The 9,081-nt window shown below is 44.2% G+C and overlaps 1 non-coding gene across 1 annotated transcript; it reads left to right on the top strand.

Annotated features, from left to right (window-relative positions):
- The first annotated feature begins 3,736 nt into the window (after nt 1–3,736).
- On the top strand, nt 3,737–3,808 carry trnac-gca (transfer RNA cysteine (anticodon GCA)). Its single transcript has one exon. It is a non-coding gene; the product is annotated as a tRNA-Cys (tRNA).
- The last annotated feature ends 5,273 nt before the right edge of the window (nt 3,809–9,081 follow it).

The raw sequence follows: 9,081 nt of genomic DNA, 5'->3' as shown, positions 1-9,081 counted from the left end.
GATTGTAGTGTAATAATTGCTATGCACTATCTTGTCTCATTGCACCTCCCAAATGCACTGCCTCAACTATGCTGAAATTAAAAATTCCATTTGCAACCTTGCCGCTCATCTCATCAAAGTATATATATAAATCTTCCTGCCAGATGAAGCATTTCTCCTCAGTGTCACACTTACCAACTAAATTTGCAACGTTGCAATTTTCTTTCTCTCAAAGCCTCTACATTTAGGTCTACTCTAGATCCTCAACATATTCTACAAAAAGCAACGCTTCAAAGACTGAGCCCATTTAATAGCGCTCTCCACAACACGGCACCTTTTAAAAGCATTTTGGTTAATTTTTTGTTGAGAAATAAAACTAAAAAATAAAATGGAACGATCAAACTCCACTCTACAAATTGTAGCTGTACAGTAATCATGGTTTGTGTATCTAATGTCTAGCCATTTTGCAAACCATAAAATCCTCCTTGTGTTAAATGCTGTTATAAAATACTATTAAACAAGCATGCATTTGCATTTTGTCTACACGCTTCAAAAATGAAAGCAAATCAAGCATTTTGTGTCGATCTTTGACGTGAGCAGGTGATTGTCGGCCAGCCCGGAACTGATGGGCCAAAGGGCCCGTTTCCATGCTGTATCTCTAATCAAAACCAAACATTAATCCCTTTCTTTTAAAAGATTAATGATAGCTCTCTGGATGTAAATGAATATTTTTTGATTACAATTTGAATTCATCTTTACCGATCATATTTCCATTACCTCTTTAATTGTAATTCCACGAAAGACAGTCCAATGGAATGCTAATTGCTTTGTAATTGCATTTATTAATCGTGAAGCCTTGAATGAAATATTGCCCAAAGTTAATGAAACATTTGAAGAATAAGTGGTCTTCAGGGTAGATATCATCTTCAATTTTGACTCAAAGCCTCTGGAAATATATATATATCTATCCGTTTGATATCACAGAACAACTGATTATCTGAATGATATTGCTGCCCAATGCATATTCCCATATTCAGTATATCATTGATCCTTTGTATAACATAATTCATCTTACACGTACAAAATGAAACTGAATGCGTTTAGCGAGGGGAGGAAAAAAAATGTCCCTTGAAAAAAGTACAACATTTCACAGCAATTAACAAAAGATACAGATGGAGAGGGAATTGAAGAAAGGAATTAATTTTCATATGAGAAGAAGAAAAATCTCGTCACTTGACCTGCAATGATCTTAATTTTCAAGATTGAGAAAGTAATTAATGAAGCAATCAGGTTGGCACTGATACAGCTTCTAAATATAGACCGTGCAATGTTAAGGCTTTGGGTTTTGTGTGTCTTGGCTCTGGGATATATTTTCAAAGGCTTTCGCAAAGAGTGCAAGTGGTGCCCACGACCCTGAAATGACCTTCCTCCTGTAAGAGGGAAGTGACAAGAATGCCCTTCCACCCTCGATGAACCGATATTTCTACATCTCAAGGCAATTAATTTGCTGTAATTATAATCGTGTGAATAGCTGCTGCTCCATCCAAGATGGTGCGGGCTCTCGACTATCTGAACCGAACTGCTCCTGAGGCGTAGGCTTGGCGTTTTAGTCGAGGGCAGCATAATAAGCAAATATTAACCGGTACAGCAGGTGGAGCTGCTGCCTTACAGCGCCAGGGACTCAGGTTCCATCCTGACCTTGGGTGGTGTCTGTGTGTGTGTGTGGGGAGTTTGCACATTCTCCTTGGGACCGTGTGGGTTTACTCCAGGTGCTCCGGTTTCCTCCCACATCTCAAAGGCTTGCGGATTTGGGGGGTTAATTGGCCTCTGTAGAATTATCCCCAGTTCGTAGGGAGTGGAAGAGAAGGTGGGATAACAATGAACCTGTGTGATCGGGGAAAACATGGCCGGTGGTCTGAAGGGAATGTTTCTGTGCTGTAGTCGAGAACCTCGAGGACAGAGGTTTAAGGTGAGGGGGAAAAATTTAATAGGAAAATGAGAGGTCACTTTTTCACACAGTGTGGTGGTGTATGGAATGAGCTGTGAGATGAGGTCGTTGAGGCAGGGACTATCATGAATTTTAAGAAACAATTAGACAGGTACATGGATAGGAGGTTTAGAAGGATATAGGGCAAACGCAGGCAGGTGGGACTAGTGTAGATGGGGCATGTTGGTCGGCGTGGGCAAGTTTGGCCAAAGAGCCTGTTTCATAGAAACATAGAAACATAGAAATTAGATGCAGGAGTAGGCCATTCGGCCCTTCGAGCCTGCACCGCCATTCAATATGATCATGGCTGATCATCCAACTCAGTATCCCGTACCTGCCTTCTCTCCATACCCCCTGATCCCCTTAGCCACAAGGGCCACATCTAACTCCCTCTTAAATATAGCCAATGAACTGTGGCCTCAACTACCCTCTGTGGCAGAGAGTTCCAGATATTCACCACTCTCTGTGTGAAAAAAGTTCTTCTCATCTCAGTTTTAAAGGATTTCCCCCTTATCCTTAAGCTGTGACCCCTTGTCCTGGACTTCCCCAACATCGGGAACAATCTTCCTGCATCTAGCCTGTCCAACCCCTTAAGAATTTTGTAAGTTTCTATAAGATCCCCTCTCAATCTCCTAAATTCTAGAGAGTATAAACCAAGTCTGTCCAGTCTTTCTTCATAAGACAGTCCTGACATCCCAGGAATCAGTCTGGTGAACCTTCTCTGCACTCCCTCTATGGCAATAATGTCCTTCCTCAGATTTGGAGACCAAAACTGTACGCAATGCTCCAGGTGTGGTCTCACCAAGACCCTGTACAACTGCAGTAGAACCTCCCTGCTCCTATACTCAAATCCTTTTGCTATGAAAGCTAACATACCATTGGCTTTCTTCACTGCCTGCTGCACCTGCATGCCTACCTTCAATGACTGATGTACCATGACACCCAGGTCTCGCTGCATCTCCCCTTTTCAAAGTCGGCCACCATTTAGATAATTGTCTGCTTCTTTGAGCTGTCAGATGAGATAGTTGAGGCAGGGACTATCGTGAATTTTAAGAAACAATTAGACAGGTACATGGATAGGAGGTTTAGAGGGATAATGGGCAAACGCAGGCAGGTGGGACTAGTGTAGATGGGGCATGTTGGTCGGCGTGGGCAAGTTGGGCCAAAGAGCCTGTTTCTAAGCTGTATGACTCTATCTCTCTCTAAAAATTACGTTACAGAAATAACAATGATCTCTGGTGTGGTGTGATTAACATGGTACAAAAGTCCCAAGGCCCAATGACAGGGGGCCACTTAAGAAGAATGGTTGGCCAAAGATGGATTGCAAGATAACGAGGCTACGGGAATGAATTTTAAAGTTGAGAATCTCAGCAACTGATTGAATGACCAGAGGCTGAAGCAATTAAAATTGGGCAATGGCGTGAATATTTCACAATTTTCAGGCTATAAACGCAAATGAAATCCCAAAGGAACCACTCAAGCAAATGTCACCAGAATTCTGCATTGGCAATGCGTTTTATAATGTCAACCATGCATTTTGCTTCAAGAATGCAACGTTTGCAATGTGGATATTTTGCATCAGACATAGTGATAGAATCAAACAGCATAAAACAGGCCCTTTGGCCCATCACGTCCATACTGACCCCTTTTCTGCAAATCCACGTTAGTTCTATTTGAATTGAATTGAATTGAATACATTCCAAGGACGCACAGGTTTGTAGGTCAATTGGCTTCAGTAAAATTGTAAACGGCCCCTAGTGTGTAGGACAGGGGGGTATAGCTCAGTGGTAGAGCATTTGACTGCAGATCAAGAGGTCCCCAGTTCAAATCTGGGTGCCCCCTCATCAATATTTAAGTTACTCACAATTATTTATATGTTAAGGATAAGGAGTAAATCATTTAGAACGGAGACGAGGAAACACTTTTTCTCACAGAGAGTGGTGAGTCTGTGGAATTCTCTGCCTCAGAGGGTGGCGGAGGCCGGTTCTCTGGATGCTTTCAAGAGAGAGCTAGATAGGGCTCTTATAAAATAGCGGAGTCAGGCGATATGGGGAGAAGGCAGGAACGGGGTTTTGATCAGCCATGATCACACTTGAATGGCGGCGCTCACAAGGGCCGAGACTCCTGCACCTATTGTCTATTGTGGTCAGCAGGTCAGTCGTGGAATTCATCTGGGTAGGAGAGGGCAGTAATGGGAGCCACGCAGGTCTCATAGATGAACTGGGGCCCAGGCCAATGTCAATTTTAGAGACTGCCACTTCAAGATCCCTTTGGGGCAGACAGGCATGAGGCCCAAACCAAATGGTTCTCGTTGCCCCTCCTCTGAAGGGCCTGATGCCAGGACAGTGGATGTTGGGAATGACGGAACATAATAGCAGAGTCAGGAGATATGGGGAGAAGGCAGGAACGGGGTACTGATTGGGGATGATCAGCCATGATCACATTGAATGGCGGTGCTGGCTCGAAGGGCCAAATGGCCTACTTCTGCACCTATTGTCTATTGTCTATTGATAGAGTGAGTGTATGGGGTGATCGCTGGTCGGTGCGGACTCGATGGGCCGAAGGGCCTGTTTCGGCGCTGTATCTCTAGTTAAAGTCGAAAAGAGCAGCTTCTTGCCGGCAACCACCACAACACAACACAAACCTCAATGACCATGACCTTCTATGGAACGCGTCCTTGGTTACACAATGGACTTTGGTTTTTATACAATTACCAATACATTAATTTATTGTATTTTTAATGATTATATACTATCTCAGTGTTATTGCGTTTACAGCCTTGTAGTCTGTAGCAAATGGTACATGTGCTAATTATACACTGTTGACTCTTGACTCCTTTAAGCAGCCATAACCTGCATGGCTATTGATCACAGCCCAGGAAGACCAATGAAACCAAATCAGCTACTTTTGGTTGACGTGGACATGATCGGTCAAATGGCCTCCAACTGATAGAAACATAGAAACATAGAAAATAGGTGCAGGAGTAGGCCATTCGGCCCTTCGAGCCTGCACCGCCATTCAAAATGATCATGGCTGATCATCCAACTCAGTACCCCGTTCCTGCCTTCTCTCCATACCACCTGATCCCTTTAGCCACATGGGCCACATCTAACTCCCTCTTAAATATAGCCAATGAACTGTGGCCTCAACTACCCTCTGTGGCAGAGAATTCCACAGATTCACCACTCTCTGAGTGAAAAATGTTTTCCTCATCTCGGTCCTAAAAGATTTCCCCCTTATCCTTAAACTGTGACCCCACGTTCTGGACTTCCCCAACATCGGGAACAATCTTCCTGCATCTAGCCTGTCCAACCCCTTAAGTATTTTGTAAGTTTCTATAAGATCCCCCCTCAATCTTCTGAATTCCAGTGAGTACAAGCCAAGTCTATCCAGTCTTTCTTCATATGAAAGTCCTGACATTGCAGGAATCAGTCTGTTGAACCTCCTCTGTACTCCCTCTATGGCAAGAATGTCTTTCCTCAGATTAGGAGACCAAAACAGTACGCAATACTCCAGGTGTGGTCTCACCAAGACCCTGTACAACTGCAGTAGAACCTCCCTGCTCTTATACTCAAATCCTTTTGCTATGAAAGCTAACATACCATTCGCTTACTTCACTGCCTGCTGCACCTGCATGCCTACTTTCAATGACTGGTGTACCATGACACCCAGGTCTCGTTGCATCTCCCCTTTTCCTAATCGGTCACCTATTCAAAGGAATAGGTGACGTTTCGGGTCGAGATCCTTCTTCAGACTTGACCCGAAATATCACTTATTCCTTTTCTCCAGAGATGCCGTCTGACCCGCTGAGTTACTCCAACATTTGATGTCTACCTTCAGTGTAAACCAGCATCTGCTGTTCCTTCTTACCCATTGATCTAAGATCTCCAGTTATGTACGATAGTGGCCAGGGGAAATATTTATCATTTTGTACCCCATTTATGCTGCTCGCTGTAAACCTTGATGTTTCCCTGAGGTAACCTGACCAAAAAAATGATTCAGTGGAATATTCTGGTGGTGTGGGGGGGGGGAGTGAAAGAGGTCGAGACACCAAATTAACAGTGGATTTGAGAGCAGGTTGCATGAATGGTTTAAAGAGGAAATCCTGTAGGGTTATGGGGACAAGATCAGTGGGATGAACCGCCTGTTCTTCAAAAGAAATATAGACATGGAAACATAAAAAATAGGTGCAGGAGTGGGCCATTCGGCCCTTCAAGCCTGCACCGTCATTCAATATGATCATGGCTGATCATCCAACTCAGTATCCCTGTACCTGCCTTCTCTCCATACCCCCTGATCCCTTTAGCCACAAGGGCCACATCTAACTCCCTCTTAAATATAGCCAATGAACTGTGGCCTCAACTACCTTCTGCGGGAGAGAATTCCACAGATTCACCACTCTCTGTGTGAAAAACGTTTTCCTCATCTCGGTCCTAAAAGATTTCCCCTTTATCCTTAAACTGTGACCCCTTGTTCTGGACTTCCCCAACATCGGGAACAATCTTCCTGCATCTAGCCTGTCCAACCCCTTAAGAATTTTGTAAGTTTCTATAAGATCCCCCTCTCAATCTTCTAAATTCTAGCAGGTACAAGCTGAGTCTATCCAGTCTTTCTTCATATGAAAGTCCTGCCATCCCAGGAATCAGTCTGGTGAACCTTCTCTGAAGGAAGGAACTGCAGATGCTGGAAAATCGAAGGTACACAAAAAAGCTGGAGAAACTCAGCGGGTGCAGCAGCATCTATGGAGCGAAGGAAATAGGCAACGTTTCGGGCCGAAACCCTTCTTCAGACTAATTTATACCTGCAGAGTCTTAGTGGGTTTAGTAGCCTCCGCACTGTAATATTCCATGTCTCACCGGCTATACTGCAGACAGCTACCAAGACTAGCGCATTGTTCACTACTCCACTCTTGTCTCAGTCGCGATCATTCACTTAGCCAACAATTAAAAGACAACTCATACCCTTGTATGTATTTTTCTCCAAATCCCACGTTACGAACCGAAATTTAATTTCACAAAGGGCAGCACGGTGGCGCAGCCTGACCACGATCCTGACCACGGGTGCTGACTGTACGGAGTTTGCACGTTCTCCCCGTGACCCGCGTGGGTTTTGTGCTCCGGTTTCCTCCCACATTCAAAAGACGTAGAAACATCGAAAATAAGTGCAGGAGTAGTCCATTCGGCCCTTCAAGCCAGCACCACCGTTCAACATGATCATGGCTGTACTGACGTGCAGGTTTTAATTCTGCTCCTATCACTTAAGAACATGCAAACTCCACACAGACAGCACCAGATGTCAGGATAGGACCCGGGGTCACTGGAGGTGTGAGATGACTGCTTCTTTTACACCCTGCCGTGGAGTTCTCTGCTTCTCTGTTGCTGTCTATATTATTTGCATGAGCTTTCACTCAAGAGTCACGAAGCATTTACTGATTTAGACTCAACGAATGACAATTTTGGCAGAAACTGCTCTTGCTGCAAATTGTTCCATGAATTTATAATAGTGCAAGGCCCTTATCTCGAATTGGAGGAAGGGAAGCTTTCATTTATTTGTCAATGCTGGGCTGCAGCTGTGAGCTTCTCACAAAATTATTTCATCAAAAGACTTTATAAAGTCTTCACAACTTGTGTGGAGGGCGGGGAGATTTTCAAAAACTGGACCACTGGGATTATTCTAATTGCCCTTTCAGCATTTGGTTTAGTTTAGACACACAACACGGAAACAGGCCCTTCGGCCCACCGGGTCCGCGCCGACCAGCGATCCCCGCATACTAACACTATCCTACACCCACTAGGGACAATTGTTACATTCACGAAGCCAATTAGCCTACAAACCTGAACGTCTTTGGAGTGTGGGAGGAAACCGAAGATTTCGGAGAAAACGCACGCAGGTCACGGGGAGAACGTGCAAACTCCGTACAGACAGCGCCCGTAGTCGGGATCGAACCCGGGTCTCCGGCGCTGCTCCGGCCCTAATCTTGACGAAAAATATCATCTTATTGTTCATAAAGACTGCCGTCTCTGACACTGTGCGCTGGGATAAATCTGTTCAATTGCTTTCTTTATTTTATTAATGAAAACTAAAATCTGCCTTTTTCATTGCTTAATAGTAATCTGTTCCCTGAAACATGGCTATCCATTAGCTGAGTTGGCACCAGCAACTTCCAAAAAGATTTAAAAAATAATTTTTTAAAGACCCACAAACAAAATGTACTGATTTAAACAACTGTGAAATGAAATATCTGTGCCCTGATTTTTCATGTTTTGAGTTTGTCAAAGTCATGGATTCTCTGAGGAGATTGAATTCTTTCTAAAATGTCCCTGCTGCCTAATAGGATATAGAGTAGGACTCTCAACCAGAAAATCAGGATCCAAATGGCACCATTGGGAATTGGTTTCATGTCAAAACACATTACGTTGCAGTGATGGGTTCCATTCAATTACACCAAGATGACTGGGAAAATAGTTCATGTAATCTCCTCATAACCATCTATGCATCAACTGCCTTGGAGTTGCTTCCCCAACATCGGGAACAATCTTCCTGCATCTAGCCTGTCCAACCCCTTAAGAATTTTGTTAAGTTTCTATAGATTAATCTTCTAAATTCTAACGAGTACAAGCCAAGTCTATCCAGTCTTTCTTCATATGAAAGTCCTGACATCCCAGGAATCAGTCTGGTGAACCTTCTCTGTACTCCCTCTATGGTAAGAATGTCTTTCCTCAGATTAGGAGACCAATCCCTTGATAAAGCCAGTAAAGTCCGATCAGAGATAGTCTGATAGTAGCTCAGGACCGCTCGCTGCAGTGGGACGGTTCATTCACCTGATCACAACCAGGTGGAAACGGTCCCTGAATCTGGAGGTGTGTGTTTCCCATGTGGCCGAGAAGAGGGAATGGCCAGGGTGCAACTGGTCCTTGGTTATGCTGCAGCATGAGGTGTAAATGGAGTCAATGGAAGGGAGGTTGGTTTAATAGACAATAGATAATAGACAATTGGTGCAGGGGTAGAGGCCATTCGACCCTTCGAGCCAGCACCGCCATTCAATGTGATCATGGCTGATCATCCCCAATCAGTACCCCGTTCCTGACCTCCCCATATCCCCTGACTCCGCTATT

The sequence above is a fragment of the Leucoraja erinacea genome, chromosome 27, assembly GCF_028641065.1.
Source record: "Leucoraja erinacea ecotype New England chromosome 27, Leri_hhj_1, whole genome shotgun sequence".
In the NCBI taxonomy this organism is placed as follows: Eukaryota; Metazoa; Chordata; class Chondrichthyes; order Rajiformes; family Rajidae; genus Leucoraja; species Leucoraja erinaceus.
The sequence above is the reverse complement of the archived record's forward strand: the minus strand, read 5'-3'. Positions and strand labels throughout refer to the sequence as shown.